Raw genomic sequence first — 27,547 nt, forward strand, 5'->3', positions numbered from 1 at the left:
AAAAAAAATCACTGAACAGGAAGAAAACCGGGGTGGCAGGAAGAAGGAAAAGCGTTAAGAGGCTGCAGAGAAGCTTAAAAAGAGGCTTTTTTTTTATGTACTTTGTCCGAAATGTTTCTAAACCCTTCATTCTTAAATAATTGTCCAGTACTCATGTAATGCATCTTCTTTGTAGTGCATTCAACATTAACAAAACTTACGAAATGTCCAAACATCAAAAGAAGAATTTTTACCAACTTCTTTCGAATCCGCGATACATATTTGATACCAATATGCTTTTTATATATTTTCCCTGCAACAAAAATCAAAAATTTAAATAAGTGGTTTTCTTTTTCTGATTTACCACGAAACTTCGTAGGTCATTTCTTGGGCCACATGTTCATTGGGAATACTCTGAGCTTCACTTTTGAAGGTACGATAAGGATTGAGAAATCTAGTCGTTTTAGACCACAAAATGCGTCCGCCTCATAACAGAATAGCTGAGCATTTTTCTCCCACAGATAATTTATGTTAAATTAAGGGACGTATAGAGCGCTACAGCTGAACTGGATCCGCTCAACTGTGCAACAACAGAGGGAAGATGGCACATTAAGAAATGACTGCAGTAACGTTCATACGAGCGAACTGGTTCACGAGAACAGCTCATGATTGAGGTTTTTTTATTATTATTATTTGCTATAAGTAAAAGCAGTCATTTTACTTAATGAGTAGCCCTGTGAGAAGTTAAATCGTATTTAAAAAAAAAAATTGGTCTACATATCTGGCGCAAGAACATCCTCGGATACAAAATGTCTAATTGGAATTTTGTTGAAAATCTCCGATAGGAAAAGACTAACATTAAATCAAACTCAATATTTAGAATAATTCATTGAATCTCATTCCATCCATTTAAGTGACTCAACTTAAATGACAGTACAAGCCTTAATGAATAATTCAAACGCAGAACGAAATTCACACCGCTTTAGCAAATTTAGGCTTCTCTTCGAAGAACTACTTAGCATTATTAAGGAGTCCGCTAACTTCCTGTTTTATAATTTTTATACTCTTTCGAGATCTCAAAAAAAAAAAAAAAAAAAAAAAAAAAAAAAAAAAAAAAAAAAGAATTTCAAACTGTAGAGAGGAAAAGCACTATTTTTCTTTTTCTTTTTTTCCCCCCCATCGGTATATCCAAACTTGAAACCGTTCCTGCAAACAGCTAAATTAAGGAAAGGAGGGTGTTTCTGACTCGTCTTGGAAATTATCGTTCACTTTTTCCTAACAAATTTGGACGTGAATATCCTCGATACTACACACGAAGGTTAATTTTTCGGAATGCCGCGAAGGCAATAACTTGAACCTGAAACAATTCTAAACACCTACACCATGTCAAACGGAAGAGTAGACCATCACATAAACACACATCACTTATGCTATTCCTGTCTAGAAGTAGGGGGAGAGTGGAAAAGAAGTCTTACCTGATATAAGAAGATAAATAAGGAGAGATACACCCGTCACACACCGAGACATTTTGCTCGTTCGAAGTAACCGACAGGAGTTGTTCGGCAAATGTTGCGAGGTCCTCGGCGAGCGTGTGCTTGTGTGTCGCCTAGTAAAGCGGATGACAGAACTACTCTCTGTTAAAAGTTTGCATGTAAACCCCTTCCTTCAACCTCCTCTCAAAAGCCAAGTTATTGATTGAAAGCTGCATTCAAACATTTTTCTACAGTCAGGAGTTTCTCATTTGACATCTGTCGATCGTCTAGAAACAGGTGCTCTGATTGGAGGAGAGATTAACGGAGGGTTTCACGCTGCAAGCAACAGTTTTACACGAGTTTCACGGTACTTTGTTCACTTTCGAACTTCACTGATCACTGAACGCCTAGCAGTAATATCGATTGTCATGTAAATGATAACTTACTCTTATATTATCATAATACAAAATTATATAATAAAATCAGATCGCATCTTTGTTTAAGTTTTCTTTCTTTTTAAAATTCACTTGGTTCAGAACCTTAACGGATTCTTAGTATCATGAATCTAAGAATCTTTGGCGTTTGGGATTTCCATGGAAAAAAAAGAAAATAACTTGCATTACAATGTTGATTTCCTTACCAAGAAGCATACTAAGATGACTTTACCTTAGGAAAAGGGAATGTATCTGTCATCGATACTCTTAAAAAGCCAACGAAAGAACAGATGGATGCTTTTTTTTAAAGCCAAGGATTCATCGAAACTCTTTAAATAAAAGAAAAAGAAAGCATCTGCCGCCACACTTGAAATCGAAAATCAGTGGACATTTTTTTAAATACTTGCTTCCGGTTTCTCTCAAGTTAAAAACGTTTATCAGAAAAATAAAAGCTAACGTTTGCTAAAATTTTTAATGTGTGAGTAATATCGTAATACATTGGGAACTTCTGACATCTGCAAAGTCTTGCTTTTGCCAGTCAGTCATTTTAGAGCACTCAGAAACCTAGTGATAGAAAATACAATAACTGTGTTCATGAAATTAAAATAGGTGACTATTTTAATTTCATTATGTTATACGTTCGTACGTACACCATAGTCCTTGCAGCACTTCCTCCTACCCCCCTTGGAGTAGGTATAATTCGTTGTACTCTTCTTATGTATCAGCAGCAGGAAATGAAATACGTTTAAAATGCTGTATTGTACCCGCAGGGGAATTCGTAGGGCACGACTGAGGATGGGCAGGATTGAACTACACAATAAGGCCAAATTACTGGCCACTCAGAAATAGAAATGTTGTTATAAAACTGGAAGAGTCACATATTAAGACATTTTCTAAATCTTTTCCCCTCCCCCACCTCCAACACGCACGCTTTGTGTGCTCCCAAAAGCCAAGCATACAGCCCATAAGTCACGAAGAAGATTAAAATGCGAATAAATCATAAGTAATAAGCAAAGTCTCGAGGTTCTGTATTTCATTATAACAACAACAAAAAAAAAAGAAACAGAATAAAAATAATTAATAAATAAAAAAGTTATTAAATATTTAAACCTTTTCATGACTCATGAGCCACTTTGTCCAATTCGAAATTTAAACTCGTGTACTGTCACAACATAAATTTTATTTTGAAATAAATACTTTTACTCCGTATTTATTGTACATGTATTATTGTGTGGGTTCTGATTTCAGTTTCAATTTAATTTAATCGCACTCTGTGAAAATTTAAGAAGGGTGCAAAAGCAAAAACTGCTTTTACCTCACTTACTGCAAAAGGCAAGTTTCAGAGGATAGTTTAACAGTTATTTGATAAAATTTCATCCTCTGCACAGTAAAATGCTAGTTTATCTTCTTCGACAACGTTAACGCAATTCACAACACTTTGCAAATACTCCGGAACCAAAACAGCCGTCAATATTTTTGTGCTTATTACCGAAGGCTCTGAAATGTAACAGCATTTATGTCTTTTATGGTAATTATCTTCTCTGTCACAATTATGTGACAGATTCAAAATAAAACTTCGCACTTGTGACTTTTAGGACCTTAAATGACTTTAAAAAAGGTCACATGTTGATTAAAAACAGAATTTTCCAAAAGGTCATCACCCAATTTAAAGTAGCTGTAACTTTTTTTGAAGATTATAAAAGATGCACATAATCTGAGGGTTCTAGATACCGCAATATCGAGCCACAATTATCATCAGGTACACCATAAACAAGACGTCAATTGTTGCTACTCAAATAAAATTTAGAATGTAATATGGTGATAGAAGGATACCAATTGTTCGGACAATTCGCATTTCGTTTCCTGATTTGAGGAGTTGGAATCAACTGGTAATCCGATATACAGAGAGAGAGAGAGACCCAGATCTCGAACAGGTCAGACCATGGAAAGTGAACATGTGCGAGAAGGTCCATTCATCTGAAGATCTCAACATCTCTGATCGGATATTGCATAAGGATATGCAATATCCAACGCGCTTCAGCATTCTTATACAAGAATGCTTAAGTGCGCTTTAACCCACTGCTTAGGGGTCCTTAAATCGTGATGCCCAAATCAAGTCCTTTTGATCAAAAATGATGATAACATGCGAAGTCCATTTTGAGCTAAGGGGCTTCTCTGTTGAGCAGAATTCAGGTGTGGGGAACTGAAACCCGAGAAAAAATCAGTCTAGATCAGTGAAAAAAACAAACAAACCTAAATTGTTTGTATGGCTGGAAACGTGATTAGGCTTTCGAAAATGAAGAAAGAAATACCGCCCGTAAATGATGTTCGCGATATGATCCGAAATTTTTTTTGGAGCAGAGCAGGCGCCGTCATTTCTGGAGGTTGTTGATTCCAACAGATGGCACACCTCAAGAAACCACAAAATCGCATAATCGCAGTATGATCCAATGTGTGTGTGTGTGTGTGTGTGTGTGTGTGTGTGTGTGTGTGTGTTGGAGAATCTGAATAAATCAGCAACTCTAGCAGAAGTGAAAATTCACGTCCAAGTCGAAATATCCAATCTAGCGGGAGAAACTTTGAACAGGGGTCAGATAATACAATGAAAACCGAGAGAACGCAAGGTCATGAACAGAGAGTAGACTTCTGACAGCTAATCTAGTTGTTGTTTTTTTTTGCTCCCACCCACGAAAGGTTATTAGTAAACCAAACCATATTTTGTACCATGGGTAGGTTAAGGATTTTAGTTGAGATAAGACTTCGTCTGTACTTGAAGACTGTTGAGAAACGGCCCAATATTCTGGCGCTGCCAGAATATTCTGTTCCAAAATTTATACAAAATTACACCACTCAAGAAGGAACCATCCCTTAGTAAATACTGGTTGAATTTATTTAGAAAATACGTTTCTTACACGAACGTACAGCATCGTCCTTGCAGCACTTATTCATATCTTCTTCCCTCCCTATAGGTATAATTCGTTTAAAATGCTGTATTGTAGCCGATGGGGGGGGGGAATTGAACTACGCAATTAATAAGGCCAAAGTATTGGACATTCAGTAATAGAAATGGTTAAAAGAACTGGAAGGGTCACATATTAAGACATTTTCTAAATCTTTCCTCCTCCCCCCCCCCCACCACCACACACGCTTTGTGCGGTCGTAAAAGCCAAGTATACATACCATAAGTCAAGAAAGAGTTTAAAATGTGAATAACTCATAAGTAATAAAAAATCTCCAGGTTCTGTATTTCATTATAACAAAAAAGAATAAAAATTATTATTATTACTCTACGGCATCTTCATGGAGTCCGGAGACTCATCGTGGGAGACCCAAATTAACCATTATACACACAAATCCTATCACACCTGTAATTGAATCTGTTTACCGTGAGGGAACTCACAACCGATTCTGGCAATCTATTCCACTCACTCACCGAAAAAAAATACGGTCCGCACACCCCTACTAAATAACTCTTACACATCTTCCACGGATGGCCACTAGTTCTTTATTTGTTATATATTGAAAATTTTCACTGTCATTGTTTATAGTGATATCAACATGCTGGTTCAGGATACAAGGTGTGCAGCGGATTCGAAATTGGAAGTGACCATTACTTCCATCCATATGGATATCAATGTGATATCCATTTTATGGATATCACATTGAAAAGAACAGTATGTAAGAAAGTTTTACAAAGAATTAAAGTTGAGCAGTTTTTATAGGTAAATTATAAACTTAATTATGCAAACATTATTGAAGAAAAATGAAACAAATTGAAAACAAGAACCAAATCTTAGAGTCTCGGTGGCAAATTCTAAAGAAGACATTGATTGATTCAGCTAGGAAGGCATGTGGTGAGGTTGTCTGCAAGGATAGAAAAATAAGAACCCCTTGGTGGACACCGGAAGTTAAAGAAGCAATCGTGAAAAAGAAGAAAGCATACCGAAATACCTAGCAAATAAGTCGGCAAATGCCCTAAAAAATACAGAGAAAAATGTAAGAGAGCTAAGCTATGTGTAAAAGTAGTTAAACAAAAGTCATGGGAAGACTTTGGTAAGAATATGGAATAGAAATATCAGAAAGGCGGTAAAATGGTCTGGGGGATATTGAAGAAGTTTACAAATGAGGAAAGTGTAGCATAAAAGGGATCTAAGATGGTAAAGGTGACGTGAAAACTGAAGATAAGGATATCCTGGATGTCTGAAGTAATTACTTTCGAAGACTGATAAGACTGAACCAAGCAGTGACAGAATCATACTAGAAAATTTTTCAAGAGGAATGCAAAGAAGAGTACATATCAATACTTGAGGTAGAAAAAACTATCAAAAACTTGAATGTGGGCAGCAGGAACAAATAATATTTCAGAGGACCTGGTCAGAAGGTGAAATTCCCGATGATTGAAGCAGAACTCCTCTAGTATCCATCTATAAAAAAGGGAATAAAACTGAATGTGGGAATTACAGAGGAATTTCTCTATTAAATGTTCCAGAGAAGATTTATGCAAGAATACTTGAAAAGAGGTTGCGAAAGATTGTGGAAAAGAAACTTGAAGGACAAGCTGGGTTCAGGACAAATAGAGGTTGTCAAGATCAGATTTTCACTTTAAGACAAATAGCTGAGAAATCATGGGAATATGACAAGGATCTGTACTTAAGTTTTGTAGATCTGGAAAAGACATATGACAAGGTGCCCAGAGAAAAGCTTTTCAAAACACTTCAATTATATATATGGTGAATGGAACATTATCCAGAGCGATACATAGTCTATATTTAAGTTGTCAGTCAGCAGTTAGAATTGAAGGAAATACAGGAAGATGGTTTCGTGTAAAATCAGGTGCTAAGACAAGAATGCATATTATCTCCACTCTCATTCATCATCTATATGGAATATATTATGAAAGAAAGTGGCATTAGGCGGGATATAAGAATTGAAGATGTCAAACTTAGCTCTTTGCTTTATGCAGATGATGTTGTACTGCTAAACGCATCTAGTGCAAGTCTCCAGGATTCACTAACTAAATGAATAACAGCTGTAACAATTTTGGCATGAAAATCAGCAATGAAATGACAAAAACTATGAAAATAGGCAGGAGCATAGAAAACTTCAGCTGCATTCTGAATGGAGATCCTATAGAACAAGTAAACTATTTCACTAAAATAAAGAGCCAAAAGGCTTCAGTTCGGCGATGCAAAATTATTCGGTTATTAAAATATTTCAATTATTTAGGCAAGTTTTAATGAAGATGGCAGGTTAAATCTGGAAATAGACAACAGAATAAGCAAAGCTGGTATGGTGGGTAGCCAGCTGAATAAATTTATATGGAATAAGAGAGAAATTAGCCAAAACATCAAACTAACAGTATACAAGACAGTGTTTAAACCAGTTTAAAGTTATGGATCTAAGAACTGTTAGAAATAAAGCACTTGATCAAAGACTAGAGACCATATGTATGAGGGTTCTGAGAAGAATTAGAGAAGTGAACCGATGGCATAATCATATTAAATATGAAGATATCAGAAAGGAACTTGACATTATTAGCATTAAAGAATGTGTCAGCAGAACTAATCTAAGGTAATATTATTATTATTATTATTATTATTATTATTATTATTATTATTATTCCTGACACCTCCAAGGAGTCCGAAGACTCATCGCGGGAGGACACCTACAACTCCACCACAACTGGTATTCTATGTCTGTAAATTGCGTGTGTTCTGAAGGGCCGATTTGTCTGTATGGGGGATGAAAAACCCGAATTTCTGGGAGAAAAAACCCTGCTACCTCCGCATGAGATCGGCTAACTCACCTTCGATTGAAAATCGTCCAGATAAAGATTCCTCCCGTCGCGACGAGAATCAAACTTAGGCCTATTTCAATCGAAGGGCGCAATGTACCGTCGTTCTTCCAATTGCGCTACGGAAGCGCTTAATATTATTAAGCGCTTCCGCAATTAAGCGCTTATTAATAAATAGAATTGGTGAGGAAAGATTAGAAAACAGATGTTTGATGCCAAGATGGCAGGGAAAAGACCCACCGGAAGACCACGGTGTCGAGCTGGATTGATTCAGGCAGAAGTTCCTTAGAAGAACGAAATGTTACATATGATAATACTAGAGTTCTCACAAGTAATACTGATTTAAGGGAAAATTGTTGATAGGAGATTAATAATAATGTAAACTTAATTATATAGTACTGTCATAATAACCTTAACAGCCCTTAGGGGGTACATATCATGAGATTGACGATGATAAAATTTTTCACTTGCATCAATTTTATAAAACCCCTTAAATATCTTAAAAGTTTCCATCACGTTCCCTCTTTAACCCACAAATCTTCAACCTTTCCTCGTAAGGAGTACTCCAGAGACATGTCATCATCTTGGTCACTCGTCTCTGAATCCTTTCAACCACCTCCTAGTCTTCCAAGTAAACCAGGTGACCAAATCTGTGTAGAGTAGTCAAGATATGGCTTAATCATAGCCTTATAAAGAGGGATAATAACTTCCTTATCTTTACTTGTTAGTGTGTTTTTCAACATCCAAATTATTCGTTGAGCTATTTTACCAACTTTTGCAATATGCCCTCTGAATTTCAACTCTTTGTCCACCATTCGTTCATTCTGTATGGTGATTCAACGGCCGTGAGTCCCTTTTACGGGGAGGTACGGCACCACCTCAATCCCCCCTATTTTTATCCGGGCTCGGGACCGGCATAAAAATAGGGGTGACAATTCAGAGACCTATGGCTGGAGGGATTGTCTTAAATATTCCTAACTGTATCCGTGTGTGTTCACTGGGGTTTTTCATGCTTGCGGGATGAAAAACCCCAGATAAACAGAAGGAAAAAACCCAAGTCCAAGCCCAAGACCGGTTAACTTGGCTATGGCAGAGGAAGATCCTTAAGCTCCTCACGTCGTCGACGGGAATCGAACCTAGGACATTCCTTCTCCAGGCAGAAGCGCATAGCCACTAGGCTAACCGCGCGGACTGTCCACCATTATCCCCCAAGTTTCCAGCCTCATCAATTTCCTGCAATCCAATACCATCAATATGATACCCCATATGCAACCTTTTCAACCCGAAGTGCATAACCTTACATTTTTCAACATTAAATTGACAATCATTTTCCTTTGCCCACAATGCCAATTTATGTAAATCATCCTGCAGGATGTCTATATCACCTTTATCAACTATTGCTCTCCTCAGTTTTGCATCATCAGCAAACAACTGAATCATTAACATCAATGCTTTCCGTGCCTGCTGGCACATAAAGCTGCAAACAACTGAATATCCCTCTTAAATCTTCCCTATATCATTGATATGCAAATTAAAGAGTAGTGGTCCTAGTACTGAACCCTGAGGTAATCCACTAGTCACCATCATTCTTCTAAATTCCACTCCACCATATACTACTCTCTAGTGTCTGTCCGTCAGCCACTCCCTATCCATTCCCATCCTCTCCAGGTTTTGTAATAGTTTTCTATGTGATATTCTGTCAAATACCTTGGCCAAGTCAAGCAGTATCATGGTGTAGCCATTACCTTTATCCTATTCTGCTGTCACTTTATTATAAAATATGAATAAGTTACTATGACAGGACCTACCCTTAACAAAGCCATGCTGCCCAATATAGAGTACCGCATCCCTATCCACCCACTGTTGTAGTTTACCTTTCACCCAATTTTTCAATAATTTAACAACCACTCCCGATATATTAATTGGTTTGTAGTTTGCTATCTCTGTCTTAGAGCCACCTTTATGCAATGGTACTATCTTACCTTCTTTCCGCTTCCTTGGAAACCTATCAGAGCTGAGACAGATTGAACGTCAGAGGCAATACCAATTTCTCTTGCACATTCACATAGGTACACGAGCTGATATTCCACCCAGTCCCACTGTTCACATTCATATTTTTAATATGCTGAATACCTCCTGTTCATCTACCTCAATGTTGATATGCATCTCTGTAACATCAGCAATTGTCAAATCACCACCTGGATGATACACCTTCACAAAAGATCACTCAGCAGCAACTCAACTATTCTTTTGGTTCAGTCACCTTCCTACCACGAGCATTGTTTAAATTCATCATGCTATAGTCATTTTCCCTCTTACTTTATATATATATATATATATATATATATATATATATATATATATATATATATATATATATATATATAAAGGTAAACTCTTTTGGGTTTATTTTGGCCTGTTTGTCTAATTCTCTCTCATAGTCTGATTTGGCCTTTCTTACCATACTAGTGACCCTTCTTGCTTGCACTTTGTACTGCTCATGAGTATGCTAATCACTTTTTTCTTTATATTTCTTCCATAATGTTTTCTTTTTTTTTTTTTGCAGCTCTTGCCTTATATCCCTACTCGTACACTTCATTCCAACTAGGTTTATCCTCCTGACCTTGGGTATGCAGTTTGATGCTGCTACTCTCAAGTAATCTCTGACCACTTGCCATACACTACTGACATTCTTTCCTTGTAGCTTCTCAAGCCATGGCATACTGTTCCAAGATAACTCCTGAGTCTCTCATAATCCTCAGTCTTATAACTGAACATAAATCTCTTCTTGCAACTTCCCAGAACAAGACAGTATGGTTACTCTTCCCAATTGGAGGCAGAATGTCTACCTTGGTTATGGATACATCTTCTGATGCCATTATCAGATCCAACACCCTCACATCTCTTGTCCCTTCAATAATATATTGTTTCATGTAATTATCCCTGAGCACTTGTATAACTAGCACTTCCATCTTGCTATATCCTCTTTCCTCCCTCCAATTGATGCCCCCATAGTTAAAGTCTCCCATAATAATTGTTCGGCCTACACTCAAAGGTGCTAATCTGTCGACACATGCACCTACATCTTCTTGTGGATCTCTTGGTCTATAGCAACACCCAACAACGTATTTTGTCCTATTTGCCTCTATCTCACACCAGACAGCCTCAAATGAACCATCTCCCTCGGATCTAATATCCTCTTTAACTTCTAATTTTGTAGGTTGTAATTCTGCAGCTATCATGAGCAATACCTCATCTCCTGTCCTGTTCCTTCTATCGTCGCTGAAAATGCAATACCCGTTACATTCTATTCCTGTAACTATATCACTTTCAGTCAACCAGGTCTCACCGATGCCTACGATTTTTGACCAAGTCGAGCTGACCAATGTCAAAACTCCTCACCCTTATTCCTGATACTTCTTGCATAGGTGTACATGCATTTTAACATCCCTTTGTACCCTTGTGTGATGTCGTTACCAACATTCAAATCAGAAACCTGCTCATTTATCCGAGGGGGTGCCCAGACACATGCTTATTTTATCCTCCCTAATATCTCTAGTGTCCCTTGTTTTGCACTACCACACTCTCACTGAACAACACTTTCTCCATACATCTAACGCCTAAACCATTCAAATGCAGTCCGTCGACCATATATAAGTTCTTTCGTCCATCAAATTCACTCCATACATCAACAAACTGCTCACCATTCCTCCTGCACAATCTTCTCATTAACTCATTAGAAATCACCGCCCTTCTTCTGAACTCTGTCCTATCATACCCAGGCAGCAAACTCACACTCTTTACTTTCCTACTCTTGATTTTTGCTTCCACTAACAATCCTTTCATATTTTCTCTCATTGCATATTTCTCACCTCTCAAATCATTTGTGCCAGCCAAAACAGTTAACTCGTTCGCTCCTTTCTTCTGCATACTTACAGCGTCACTAGATAAACATCCTTTATCTTCGCACCAGAGCCGGGACAAGGATGAGGCAAACGAGGCACTTGCCTCAGGTGAACAATGGGAAAGGGCGCCAAATTGGTGAAAAATGAAAATTAATAACTTGCAAAATAAAAAAAAATAATAAAAAGCCAAATGTATCTTGCAATGTTCGTCAAATACTTGAAGCAAACTAACGATTTGCGTCGGACGCTCACTCTTAGAAAATATTTTTTCTAAGAGAGAAAATTTGGCTTCAGAAATGGAATTGTCTACAGATTTTGAAAACACGCGAAGCAAAATTATTAAATTAGATGATCAATCTCAGCAATCAGTTTCTTATAATGATAAATATTTATTTACAGTAGAAATGAAAGGAGTAATAGATATTTTAATAACACAACTTAGATGGAGATATGAAAAACTATATGGGATTTCGTCTGACTTCGAATTTTTAACAGGTTAAAAATTAAAGTCGATGGATACAGAACATTTTTTAAAAAAAAGCAACTTGTCATTTATCCCTTAAATATCCAAACGATATAAATTCTCTAGAATTATGATCAGAAATAATCAGTTTAAAAAATCAGGCAATGACGTTAATTCCAGACCTAAAAGCAGCTACAAGTTTAGATCTTTTAAAAACGATTCATGAATATAGTTTAGTTCAGTCCTATCCAAATTTAGAAGTTGCATTGAGAATAGTCCTAACACTGCCTGTTACGAAAGCTTCTGGTGAAAGAGGCTTCAGTAAACTAAAATTTATCAAAACATATTTAAGATTATCACTTGCCCAGGAAAAATTGTCAAATATGGCAATTTTATCAATCCAACAGGAATTTACAAAACAAATTAATTTTGATAAAATAATTGATGAATTGGCTTCACTAAAAGCAAGAAAAGTAAAACTTTAAAAAAAGATTTTATATTGGGCATTTATTTATATAAGTATTATTAATATTATTTTGTGTCTATTATTAAATTAAATTACTGAAAAATTTGTAATATTCTAATTCATCTCATGTGTAATACTTATTTTGTTTTTCTTTTGTTAAGGTTTTATTACTGCGTTCTGTGACTTTGTTATTTAATAATTAATAAATTTATTTTGTTCCCAAAATCATTTTTTTTAAAAAATTTAATTCTTATTAGAAATAAAAAACTATATACATAGGGGCGAAAATTTATCCTCCTGCCTCAGGTGAAAATACCTCTAGGCCCGGCTCTGCTTCGCACCTGGAAAACATGCTTTCGTCCCTTATCTTGTACAGCGATACAAGAATGAGTTATCAGCTGCAATTGTAGGATGATCACTGCTGCCCACTGAAGTGAGCTAAGGCTATTATGATCACGTTCCAACATCTAAGCATGCTCTCCAACACGTGCGGTGAGGCACTTTGCGCTGAATGAAACTGTGCGTACTGATTCGGCTGTAAAGACAAATTCCTTTACCAGTGCTTTGTGATCTCAGAAGCTACGTGGGAAAAAAAACACACACAAGCAAATGCAGAGGATGGCATTGCTCCTCCCGTACGGGGAAAAACTGGCACAACCCAGCAAAGGTGGCGAAGCCCAATAAGGTAAGCCACGAACTTTCTCGCTTTAGTGGACTATGCAAATAACAGACTAGATCAAAAGCTTGGTAAAAGACTTAATTCTCAAATAACACAAATTTCCAAAATAAGAAAAATACTTAAATTAATGACAGTACAGAAAAAGCGCCGATAATACTTCGCGATATTAGATCAAACTGGGGGAAGTAGGAAAACACGGGAAAACTAAAAACACGGAATTAAGAAATGAACTTTCTAAAAACACAGATGGAACAAATAATAATAATAATAATAAATTATAGACTACAGAAAACTTCTTAGTACAAATGATGTGCATACTACCATAGGAATTTCAGTTGGTAGCAGACACTTTTGTCGACTGAAGACCGCATTTTAGTAACGAAAATCAGTATACCAATTACCAAGTAGCAAAACTCTGAGTGGTCTTTCAGAGCATGTAAAAAATTTAAGTCGATAACAGCAATGCTCACCTTACGGCAATCCGACCACTGATTTATCTAATAGTTGTTTTTAATTTAGGGCCATTTTTTTCTGGACCTAGAGTCTCAGATATTTATAAGTAAAGAAGGTCGGAGTCGAATGTACGTAACCTCGCCTGTGATCGCAGTCTATCAACATTACTTGCTAACCTTTCCCACAAAGAGAAAAAAAAAAACTTTGTGTAAAGTACGCACGTATTTTGTCCATCATAAATTTACATGTACCATTTCAGCACTTGCAAACATAAAAATCACATGCACCCTGAACTCACCATTTTACACACCAACATAGGAAGCGTAAAGAGACTGGCTTGTCCTATTATTACTGTTCGTAACACTATTATAAATAACTTCACAAATTAGAACATAAGCCATGATAATTAAACTTAATGCGAATTTTTACTTACGTCATTTTTTTTTTATTGGCAGAGAATTATAGAGTGACTGTGTCACTTTATCATGTGCGTGTAGTTCACGATTTTTTGTTGAATCTTTTGGTTTCTGCTCTGTTGTTTAATTTGAAAGTCATAATGATTGAAGAGATAGAGCCTGTGTAGCTCAGTGGATGTGGCGTTTGCACACCACGGCGCTTGACCGCACGAAGGAAGACTTTGTTTCGAATCTAGTCGTCGACTAGAGGAAATTTTTGTAAGCCTTTTTTCAACCGGTTCCCGAGTTAGTCGATCTCTGGCACGGGCAAGCAGGTTTTTTCTCCCGGAAACTCGGGTTTTTCATCCCGTAAACTCAAGAAAAATCGACCGTAGAACCCACATTATTTCAGACATTAAATATATTGTATTAGGGTTAGGGACCACGAGGTGGCGGCACTTGTTGAGCCATCTCTCTTCACTGCGTGCCGCTTAATTAGTGATAGCCTTGGGCCAGCTATCTCTAATTGGGTACCAGTGGAGATTGAACTGCCCACTCAGTCTCCAAAAGTTAGTTAGGGCTAAACGGCCTCGCCTACTCCCTATACGGGAATATTATATATAAACACTTATTTCTGACCGACGTTACTAGGGACGATACAAAAATACATAACACCAACATTTTCCACCAATACACTCTATGTAATAGAGAAAAAGAGGATAGCATTATAGCCTATATTATAGCCCGGATATGTTAGCGAAATCTCGACCAACTTTGAACACTCTGAAATACTGATAACACTTAAAGAAAGCTAAAAAAATATATTATTAACACTATATAGATCTCTAGGGCACAAATTTGCACAGTTATTTTCGTGGACTAGAAACTTGCATAAATAGCTTCGCTATGCACACAGCTGGTCGTCTCGTTCTATTTTAAGCTTTCAGAATAAATTTATTAGATCCACCACTTCAGCACTACACCTACCTACCCTGATATTCTACGTCAATAAAATATTAACCTGCCTCTAAACTCCTCCACAAGAATAGAAATATTCTTGTACACACACGTGACCATTAATGAAAACCAAAATCGCGGATCATTAGGTAACAGCTACCGGCTCCAGTGCCATCTACTCCACTAATACAATAGCAAAACTCCACATCATATGAAACATAAATGACAATCACAGTAAAAAAAAAAAACCGTAGATAACAAAAATTACAAAAATTTTACAAAAAAAAATGTCAACAAAAAACTTGAAGGGGAAAAAAAAGTCAATCCCTGAATAAATAACGATATCCTAAGTAGAATCGCTGCACTGAAAGAGATTAAAAAAAAATCGAACAATGTTCCAATGCAACCACCACATAAATACAAAAGAAATCAGCTAATAGAAAACGTATGCATTACCACACGAAATTATTTTTAGAAATTCTCAACAGGTAATAGCAAAATGAAGCGAATATATTCAACTCTTGATGAATTGTTATCCAAAAATACAAAACATCCCTTCAAGACTTAACGAGAAAAAACTTCCGCTGAGGTATAGAGCCACAAAAGTCAACAAAATCCTTCAAAATAACTTCGTATGTAAAAAGTCACTATGGAATATCCTTCCAATTAGCGTTAATGCCAAAACAAGTCCAGGAGTGGACTACATAAGGCTAACTTATCTTTTAACAAGTGAATGAACAACTTCATTCGATAATTTTGAAACTGACCAATGCAATATTCGATACGGTATCGTTACTCTCAAATGAATAATATCATTAATTACACCTCTTTGCAAATAGTATAAAAATTATATCCAAACCAGACCCACTACTAATTTATCAGTAATTCCAAAAATTCTGACAAAATAGTGTACAACAGATTGCAAAACTACTTGCAGAAATATAACAATCTCCCCAGCAATAAGGATCCCAAAACTGTACTGTCTCAAGGCATTATAACATCATAAAACGATCTTGATATTTAAACCACCCGGTTGGCCAAGATGTATATATACGTCCAGGTTGCCATGGATGCGAAGCGCATATTAAATTTGTAATACCATTGAAATATATGATGGATACGAAATGTAGAGGAGTGATGTATTTTATCCACACTGGCGGCGACGTGGCTAAAGAAAAAATCGCAGTACATAATTATACTATTAAGCCTAACCAAAGCATTTGATCGCACAATTGGATCATCAAACATCGTTGGACAGACTGCAATTCAGTGAATCCAAAGAAAGCCATATTCCTGGGTCACGAATTATCTGTCAAGCACATTTGTCAAGTAACAAAAAAAAAAAAAAAAAATCCGTACCAAAGACATTGCACCGAGTTGCTCAAGGTACAACAGTATCGCCCATACGGTTCAGCATCATGAACCCGACACACACGTCTACTACCTGCTGCTCTCTTCGAAGTACAACGAAACTTAAAGGTATTAGGGAACTGTTTTTAGAACTCAGTCATAACAAATAACGCTAAAGTGCATGCTAATCATCAGAAATCCGTCGCGCACCCTGCACCAGTCGCATTACGAGTATTTATTCACCCATCAGTGCATTCACAATGACAACATCTGTTACTATTCCAAACTACAGACACGTATCGAAATATTTCGGACTTTATATAGACTACCTTAGATGGAATAAATACATTGAATAATCTTCATAGAAAACTTCACATAATTCTGCCAAGTAAAAAGATATGATACTGAATCAACATTACGAAAATTACCTACCATCACATTCTACCAGAATAATTATTTCTGAAATGCAGTGTAATCATTATTAAATAATTACTTGAGATATACGTACAGCACACACGACGCACCAGAGGCCTGTCGCAACTAGTGCCATTTGCAGCATCTCACATCTACGCTACTCAACAGCTACAGAACACTAAATCATGAATCCAAATCTCTCGTGCATAAAATTTTCGGTTTGGTCATGTAATTTCTTTTAAAGACAAAACTATTACAAAAACAATTATAGAGGACAGTAAAACAAGCAGATTAACATCATAAACGCGCTATAACTTTTGACATACTCACTGAATGCTTCCAAAAGAAACCAACGCATGGCATAACAGAATTCTTTGAATAACGTAACACTGTCGCAGACACATTGACTGTTCTTGCTAAAACAACGGAAATACCCGCAATCAAAGATCTCTCATCGTATATAAACAATTCGGAGCTTTATTCTAAAGACAGTGTGGCGAAGTGGATATGGTACTTTTATTTCGTTATAACTATGTTTTTATTAGAAAAAATATTTTTTTGCTATAATTTAAATATATTATTAGCAAATTCGTAAAGCAATTGTCGTCAGTACACGTGCAAAAAATAGCTGTAGTTTAAATGTTGTGAAAAAGGATTGTGTACAGTAGACGACGCTTATGTGTAAATGATAGTGGCGTTCTGTGTAATTGGTGGAAATGGGGAGTAGTAGAATAGACTAAAGCAGAGTGCCCTCCCTCGATGAGTCCTTGGAGGTGTCACGTAATAATAATAATATTTTTAATATAATAATAATAATAATAATAATAATAATAATAATAATAATAATAATAATAATAATAATAATAATAATTTATTGATTGTTAAAATATTTACACATACAATAAACATCTTGAGTGACATTGCGCCTTATAATTTTACAGAATTCAACACTAAGTGATGCATATTCTACATTGGATTTCAATTAAAATTTTTAAGAATACTTTTTTCCCTCTATATTATGTATTTACAACACATGTTCTTCTAATATTAACAATGAAGATTATACAGAATTTTTTGTATAATTTATTAATTTTTTTAAAACTATAATAACATTTTATTTATCATCATACAGAGTATTTACATATATACAATAAAGTATACTATTACATTTTCTGTTCAGTACAAATGTAGAGTACAGTGATTTTTTTAAAAAATATAAATGTACATAATTTTTTTTTCAATATCAATATCATAGCTTATTATTATACAGCCTATTTACATACACACACTTTTTTTATATCAGTATCTTCATTATTGTTATATACTTTACTGACTGTTTTGTTACATAATCTGCATTCTTTGATTATGGGGATTACGTGTAGATGAGTGAGGCGAGTTAATCCCACCTACTTCGAAGCTTGGGTTAGCTTTTATGAAGAGAGTGGGATTTAGCCTTCACTATTTATGTTGTTGTTACTATTTTTGTATGGGATGTAGGCATTGGATGCTGGTGATTTGTGATGTGTATATTAGTGTTAATGGTATATTAACTTTGTTGGTATATTTTCCAGAGTTCGTATTTTAATGTTCTGTAGTTATCAATTTCTTGATAGGTTGTTAAGTAGCGTGGGTATCTGATGTGATCTCGCAAAAGAGCCGTATGAATTGTTGAAGGGTGTAGGGATGTAGAGAGTTGTTGTAGGTTGTGTTATACGCTAATTGTCTCTGTTGTTTCGATAGGTGATATTGAAGTAATTCCTTGTTAATGTTATGCAGTGTTTCAGGTTTTTAATGCTCAAGATTCTGTGTGTCGCCATGTGCTGGTCGGATATTTGTTGTTGCGTGTAAGGTGTCCAAATCACTGTTGACACAATTTTCCTATGTAATGTTTCTAATTTTGTTAGGTGGCTGTTTGATGTGTTTGCATAGACTGTTATACCGTATCTGAGTAGGGATTCGCAGATACCGTGATATAGAAGTTTTTGTTTTGTGTTGAATGGAATGAAGTCTTTTACTTGGAAGGGTTTTGCGGCGATGATCCGGAGATTGGTATGTAGGTATTCTATATGTTTTGTCCATTTAAGGTGGCAATCTATGTAGAGACCAAGGTATTTTGCATGTGTTACAGGTTTGATTTCGGGACATTGGCAGGTATTTTTGTTGTTAATGCAGCGGTATGTGTGACAGTGTATCGATCATGGTGCGGGGCGTATGATTCTTGGGTTGTGTATTATCAACATCTGTGTTTTGGTGCGGTTGATTGCAATTGCGTTTTGGTAGACGTATGTTGTGATTTCATTAAGATCTTGTTGTGCTTTGGAGAGAGAGCCGTGTTGATGTCTTTGTGGATTGCTAGTAGTGCGGTGTCATCTGCGTACTGAAATATTTCACTTCTTATGGCCATGTTTTGATTGTTGGTAGTTTGTCATTTTTGAGTTGTGTGATATTGTTTGTGAGGGCATGGTTGAATGAGTTTGCTAGTTCCTCTTGGTTTGTGTCCTGACCGAAGCTGTTTGCAATAAAATCTTGTGCTGAAGTTTTCTTTTTTCGAGTTACTAATTCGTTGAGTGTAGCCCATGTTTGCTTCATGTTGTCGTCATATTCCACGAATTTTTGGAAGTAGTAGTGTCTTTTTTGCCCTACGAATTTTTGTTGTTAGTTGATTTCTTGTGTTTTTGTATAAGGTTTGTAAATGTGTGTTACTGGGTGACATTTTTAGTTTTTTCCATAGGTTTTAATAATAATAATAATAATAATCTAGTAAGCTGCAGTAGAAAGATTATGTTCTTCGGATGGAAGAGGACCGTATTTCTAAGACGATTATAAATGGTGAAATTATTGGTCAAATATCGAAAGGAAAAACCAAGAAAAAAATGGATAAATATATTTGGTCAAGATAGTAACACCATATTACAATGTTCAAACTGGAAAAGCAAAGTTTTGGAGAGACAGAGATGGAGGCGATAAATCGAGAAGGCAAAGTCTCGCTTTGGGCCATAGAGACAATAGATGAAGAAAAATTGGAAAACCTGCTTGAACAGTGAGGTTGAAAAATAATACCAATCTTGTATCAGTCTTCGAAGATTATGCCTGTTCCAGAAGCATGCCTGAAACCGATTGCTTGCAAATGTGTAAAGGGATGTGAACCCGAATGTGGTTGTCGAAACGTCGGTTTAAAATTTTGTGATCGTGGAAAACGTCCTTCAGAAAGACCCAGAAGGAGAAAAGTCTGACGACTGAAAACAAACTCAACTAATAGCAGTTGAAGTGCTGTGTTGTCAGCTACAAGTCTTGAATTTTCAAACGTAGTGCAGCCTAAGAACGAAAATAAGGAAACCAACAATTCTTGGGTCGGCAGTACTTTGACGAGACGCTCTCTCTCTCTCTCTCTCTCTCTCTCTCTCTCTCTTTCCCCAACAGTACAGCAAAACGAACGTAGAACTGAGGAAAAGCAAAAAACTTATTGAAGAAACTATTGTACATGAAATACAAAAATAGTCTCTCTTTTTTTTTTGTCATTTGATGAAAAAAAAGCCCATTCGGTGTGCTTTGTAAGATATGAATGCCAAAACACCATTCAAGAAGATTTGTTTTGTAAGCTTCTTCCAGCAAGAACAATGGGTTATGAAAATTTTAACCTAATCCATGATTTTGTACTTTAGAGTAGCATTGAACGGAGAAAAAATTTGGTGGACTGAGTAGTGTTGTGCTCATTCAATGGCAAGTTCAGTACTGGACTCTTCGTGAGAAGTTCGAGCCATAACTCCAGATGGCGTGCATTCTAATATTCATGGCGAACAAAAATGCTTTTACCGTTAACTCTTCAAGAATATGTTTAGTTTATAAATTATATAATAAAATCAGAGAATTGAGCACGAGCATCTCCCATCATCCTGTTGAATTCGACAGCTTACTGAAATGAAGGAGGAAGTTTGTTGGTCTTGTAAAAACATTCCCCGTTGGCAAGGAATATTCGAACTGCAAGGTGTTAGCGTAAATATTTCCGATGTGCAGAGAAAAGGAGAAGAAGCAATTAAAAAAAAAAAAGAACTTTGCTTGTAGGCACAACTATTAACTAAGCTGTTGTTCTCAGTTTTCACAGTTTATGTAAAATATGAAACTGCAAAAGCGTTTACGCTATGTGGTAAATTAATGTTAGAGATTGGTTCAATGATCCTCGAATGAACTAATCACAGATCTAACATCTACGGTGCCTCGCTGTTGCCTCATCCTACTCCATATATCATCGAATTAGAAACGGTTGCAAAAGTGCGATGCAACACACAACAACATTAATAAACTTAGCATCGGTTTTTCACGCATTCGAGCTGTCCGTTATTTATTTTTTATCAGGATGATTTCGAAAGGTTAGCGATGTCAATCCGTCTTCTTCTTCGGATGGAATATCCCGCTTAGCAACCCATTCTGCACCCCACCTCAGAATTTCTATTTTTAGAGTGAATCGATCGCGCACTAGGAAAGCGGAAAGTGAGTACAACGCTTTGGCGAACGCACAACCATCGCGCGCTGTAAGTTCCTCGAAGCTGAGTGGCGACGATCACAAAAGTTAAAGGACTCTCTTCAAACAGGCGACATTAAAATTTCGTCCCGGTGATCGCGATAGCAGGTGGAGAAGCCACAAGGGAAAAGGTGGAAGCAGCGCCGAAGAGAGTGCCGTTCTCCAGAACGCGATAAATTATACGCTCAACCGCACAACTCTGGAGAGGCGTGAATAGACGTTGTCACATAGGAATTAAAAGACTTGTGGCACATCTTAGGCACGGTAAGAAGACGAAGAAAAAAAAAATAAGCAGCGGAGAAATGGAATCACTTCTCTGCTACAAGAAGGTGAATTGCAGCGAATTAATGGATTGAATGGCAGTAGGGAACTGGCGAATGAGAGTGCGCCATGGATGCAAACAAAGATTCCTCAGGGAACAACGGGGAAACAAAGACGCGGACCGGGATATCTGTAACAGCGCCAGGCACCCCGGCCAATCCACTGCTTTTTTAAGAATTAGCTCAAAATATCTTCGGTAGGTAAGTAACACGTTTGCACTGCCCGGATACTCTCGTTGTGACAAGCTACAACAGGGGTCGCTGGAAGACTGCAGAATCCCATCTTATGAATATTATTACTATTATTAAAAAGCTTTTCCAATAGTGCGTGCAACTAGAAAGAAATACAGCAAGCAAAACGCGTGTGTGTGTGTTTGATAGAGTTCACCTTTAGCTTGTACAGATACATTCATTGATTCAGAATCCAGAAACTCATGCAAAAGAAAATGCTTAATGCGTAGTTAGAGGGGAAATATTAGTCTTTTAATGAAAGGAGAGATTCTGCGCAGTGAACTCTTAGAATACAAGAAACTATTTCATCATGTATTGGCAGGTCAAATCCGTTAAGCATAAAATAACACAAGTCGAAAATGCTGTTTCGAATCCAGTTTTTCTATTGATATTCAAAACACTATTCTGTACATCATATTCCCAAACTTATTTTTCCGTGGCCTAGTTATTTTAATACTTCATCTTCATGACCCACTGGTAAAATAAAACAGATTTGAATGTTCATAGAGTTTTCATTTATTATTATTATTATAAAGAATCATTTACTCTTACAAAAATATAAAGAAATTAAACTAAAGTCAAGTAGTTTATTAATGAGAAGTGAGATGCTGTTGTTTGTTAACTAGAAACTTCAGGTTTGGAGGAAAATATGATTTTTCGTCTCTTTTAATTAAATTATTTATTCATTAGTCCCGATTAAACGCTATTTACTTGTATTTTAGAGTTTCGTGAAAAAAAGAAAATCCCAAAACGAAACACCTAGGTTTTCTGGAGTTTTTTTAGATGACCCGGCATTTAGCTTGCGTGATCCAGTGCCGGGTCGTGACCCACCATTTGGGAAACGCTGATATAGATGATTAGAATACCGAACAACATTTGGAGTTCAAAATGGCGATTAGCAAATGCACGCATGATAGAGAGAGAAAGAGATGTGTGGAAAAGGGGGGGTTGAATATTATTATTATTATTATTATTATTATTATTATTATTATTATTATTATTATTATTATTATTATTATTATTTCTATAAAGTATAAATAATCTATAAAGCATTTCTATAAATTTATATTTATATTTATATAAATAATCTATAAAGCATTATATGAAAACATTTTAAGATATGCAATCACATCATACGCATTCTGCGCAGACTACAGACTTAACAGGTTACAATGGTTGCAAGATAAAATGTTAAAACTGATATTCTGGGAACAACTCACACTTATGCAGGAAGCACGGACAAAACACAAAATATTTAAGATGAAACACTTATGCCACTACACAGTCATGTTAAAACATTACTACAGCCCAACCTATAGAGTAACCAGAACAACATATCAAATAACAAGACCACAGTCAACAAACTACATAACATATAAGTACAACAATCAACGGCAAAGCCACTCGAAACTTCTACGTACCTGACATGATTAACAAACTGCCGTTCGACAACAGAAACCTAGGAACATACAGAGAGCTGAAACAGACGCTATATAAATATTATAGCGAGAATGAAAATTAGAGCAATTCCTGTTTCTCCCCCCCCCCCCACACACACACCTATGGCAACCCCCTCTCAAAAACCATCACTACAAGAACACAAACACACCATGTCTAAATCCAACCCTATTTTTAAAAAAAAGTTAAACTGTAGTAGCAGTTGAAGTCTTCCAAGCACGTACCAACAAACAGTAATAAAATCAACACCTGACTTGCGACCAGTATAGAAACATAACCATGAAACCACCGCCATCTATCATCTTACTCAGATAAGCTCTGCTATGCTTCGAGGAAGAAATCAGAAATACCTCCCAAAGAAAGAATATAATACATTATACAAAAAAAAAAAAATTATTTAAAAATATTATTAACTTGCAAGTATCTGTTATTCACAACTGTAATGTGTTATAAATATTATATATATATATATATATAGGGAGGCTGTAAATTACCCAAACCAGCTATCATACCTTCCCTTAAATTCATTTACACTAGATGCACTCACTACCCTTAAGGGAAAATTATTCCACTCACTCACTCACTCACTTACTCATTGCTCTCTGGGAGAAAAACTTGGCTCTTACTCCTTTCTTGACTGAGAACAACCTTAACTTCCATGGATGCTCCCGTGTTCTCTCCCCGCCTTCCATATAACGAAAAATTTCATCAGTTGAAATGCTATAACACCCATTCAAAAGTTTATAGACCTCTATCATATAGACCCCTTTTTCTCCTGTTAACAGAGTCTGTAATCCACATACTCGCAATCTGTCCTCATAATCTAAATCCCATAATCCGGATATAATCTTTGTAACTCTTCTTTGCATCCTTTCCACAGCTTCTTTATCCCCTTGGAACCCGGGAGACCAAATCTGCGCACAGTAATCCAGGTGTGGTCTTATCAAAGCCTTATAAACAGGCAAAATTACTTCCTTATCCTTACATGTCAAGGTTCGCTTCAACATGGCAATTATCCTCTGCATTGCATTTGCAACTTTTTCTATGTGACCTTCGAACTTTAAATTCTTAGCCACCAATACTCCAAGATCCCTTACCTCTTCAGTTCTAATAGCATAGCCCCACTAATATAATATGCCCAAAGTGCATCACTTTACACTTACTAACATTAAACTGACAGCCATTTTTTTACCCAGATTTCCAGTCTATTCAAATCATTTTGTAATTGCTGAATATCAGTAGCACCCCTGATTGCTCTTGCTGTCTTCGCATCTTAAACAATTGCAAATCTGATGATAAACTCTGCTTGATGTCATTAATGTATAGATTGAACGATAATGGCCCAAGGACTGAAACCTGAGGTACACCACTGGTTACCTTAAATTTGGCAGATTTACAGTGTATACCACTTTTTGATATCTGTCTGTCAACCATCCCCTGATCGAAGTCAATAGATTATATTCCGATCCCATATTCTCCAGTTTACGCAAAAGCCTATCGTGAGGTATCTATCAAATGCCTTAGAAAAATCCAACATTATCATAGTGTATCCATTTCCTTTATCCAACTCGGCCGTAACATTGTTTTATAAAATATGAGCAAATTGCTAAAACATGACCTTCCTTTAGTAAACCCATGCCGTTCCCTGCAGAGTATAGAATGCTTGTCTACCCATTTCTATGCGAGTTCTTACCAACTTTTCTAAAATCTTCACTATCACATCAGAGATACTAATTGGTCGGTAGTTAGACACATCAGTTTTTGCACCACCATTGTGCAATGGAACTATCATACATTCCTTCCATTCCTGTGGTATCATTCCTGAGCTGAGACTCAAGTTATACAAATGTGTGAAAGGCCTAGCCAATTCAGCTGAACATTCTTTTAGCAAACGGGCTGATATTCCATCTGTCCCTATTGACAAATTCTTATCCAGGTTATGCAAGAGCTCTTCAATCTCATTTTCATGAACCTCTAACTCTTCATCCAACGTAGCAGTAGCACTGTGCACCATGCTACATACACCTGGTTGATATATCTTAGCAAAGTGAGCACTCATTAACTGAACAATCTCCTTAGCTTCCGACACTCGTGTGCCATCTGCATTCAATAAAGTTATTCTTCCACATTCATTCTTTCTTTTGCTTGCAGCATAATGATAAAATTCTTTTGGATTGCCTTTAGCTTGCATGGCCAATTTCTTTTCATACTCATTTTTATTATCAAAAATTTTTATTAGGTTTTTATTAAAAGGTTTTTATTATCAAAAGACAGAAGAAATCGCTAACAACAAAATAAGCGCTAATAAAAAGGCATTTAAGTAGTACGGGTGGATCATCAAAAATAAATATCAACCAAGACATATTCGTAATGATCCGTCCGTTTTGACAGTGCTATCAGTGAGTGCAAACAAAATTATATATTAGTTTAGCAAGTTTTCTTATGAATTAAGTTGTTTGTGCTAACGTTATGAGCAAATGGCGTTTTTACTTACAAGTTATGTTTAATGTATGTTTAATGGGAGAAAAAAAAAACGTAAGCAAGCGAATGAATGCTAGAAAAATAGACATAATTGTATAAGCTTCTCGTTAGCTACGGCTTTGAAATATCTTACAGGTCTTAATTATTACGAAACAAATGTTATTTATTTCATCTTTAAGCATTTAAAATACTTATTTCCTGGCGATGATAGAGGGCGGCTGTCAATTTCCAAAAATGTTAGGGGACTAAGGGGTGCAGCTACTTCTTCTTTGGTGAATGAAAAGAATTTAAGAAATTATGAATCTTGACACGGTTGCCTCCGTGCCTTTCAGTATCGACGATCCCCCTTCAGTAGGGAAAAATCTTTATCTGGGATCTTTAAGTAAAGGTGAGTTAGCTGATGGCAGGGCTTTTTTCTTCCGAAAAACTTGGATTTTTCATCCCTGAGAATAAGGCAAACCATCCAGAGGAAGCAGGGTTTTAAGATGTAACACGTTCGTGTTGGGTTTATTGGCAATAACAGGCCATTGAGCATAACACGAATAGAAGATGGAATGGTATCTTTATGCAGAAATATCAAAAAAGAAAATATTGTATTTGTATAGTTTAGATTAAAATATAAAGTTAAATTACTACTATAATATGAAAATTATGATTTAAAGCAAAAAAAAAATCATTTGCTCCTTAAAAATCAAGTTGTTTTTGAGTAATTATAAATAATCGGCGAACCCTTCTTAAGATATTTCCATTGATTAAAAATGGACATTGCTTTACATTTTGATATTTTTAAATTTGCATCGTTTAGTGCTATTAAAAAGGAGTTTGAATAGCACTACCGAAAACAGCTACCCACATAACAGGTCTCTTGATGCACATCTTCAGGAATCTTTCAATGAAGAAAAGATTATGATCACGATAAAAACGATATTAAGAAATGGAAAAAAAAAAAAAAGTCGGACCAAAGACCTTTCTTGGAAAACGATGTTGTTTATTCAGTCAATTAACACACACACACACACACACACACACACACACACACAAATATAAATGTGTTATCAATTTCGGAAAAATGAACTTAAAAAACTACCGTTATTTATTAAAAAAAAACAACCTGTGATTTTTAAATTATCATTGTCATTGGTTTTCAGAAATAATAAACGCCTACATTTCTTTATGGACATCTCGTGCCATCTAGTGTTAATAAACAGAAATGCAATCCAACTTAAAGTTTACAAAGATATAGCCACTTCCACTCTAATATGTGCTTCAGAAATGTGGACTGTTACAAAGAAAGATCAAAGTAAAATACATGCAACAGAAATGAGGATTTTAAGAACAATTAAATGATGCAGAAAATTTAACCATATAAAAAATGAAGACATTGCTAGATATTTACAACGTAAATGGAAAGATCAAATATAGAGAGCAATGGATAATATAATTTATACAGAATGGCAATATATCGGCTACTTAAATAAGTCGATAAATATAGACCAAATGGAGGGAGAGAGAGAGAGAGAGAGAGAGAGAGAGGCCAGCTGCAAGATGGAAAGACCGTGAAGTCGGAACAGGTAAATGCCTAATCCTTGATACTGCTACTACTACTACTACTAATAATAATAGTAATAATAAGAAGAAGAACAGAAATGCTTTTAAACATTTCTGTTTAAATTTTTTAATGTGCATATACTTCGGTTGCAATTACGAAAAAAGCAACTAAGATTGAGGGACCAGTATAATATGCTGGTTAATTGTGTGTGTTCTCCAGCTGCTTTAG

At 36.1% G+C, this 27,547-nt stretch overlaps 1 protein-coding gene across 1 annotated transcript in view; it reads right to left on the reverse strand.

Annotated features, from left to right (window-relative positions):
• LOC150106311 (uncharacterized) overlaps positions 1 to 27,547 on the reverse strand; it is a 114,190-nt gene that overhangs the window by 86,519 nt on the left and 124 nt on the right. The window lies entirely within an intron of this gene.

Source organism: Typopeltis vanoorti, chromosome 5 (genome assembly GCF_054136105.1).
Source record: "Typopeltis vanoorti isolate ZY-2024b chromosome 5, IOZ_Tvanoo_1.0, whole genome shotgun sequence".
In the NCBI taxonomy this organism is placed as follows: Eukaryota; Metazoa; Arthropoda; class Arachnida; order Uropygi; family Thelyphonidae; genus Typopeltis; species Typopeltis vanoorti.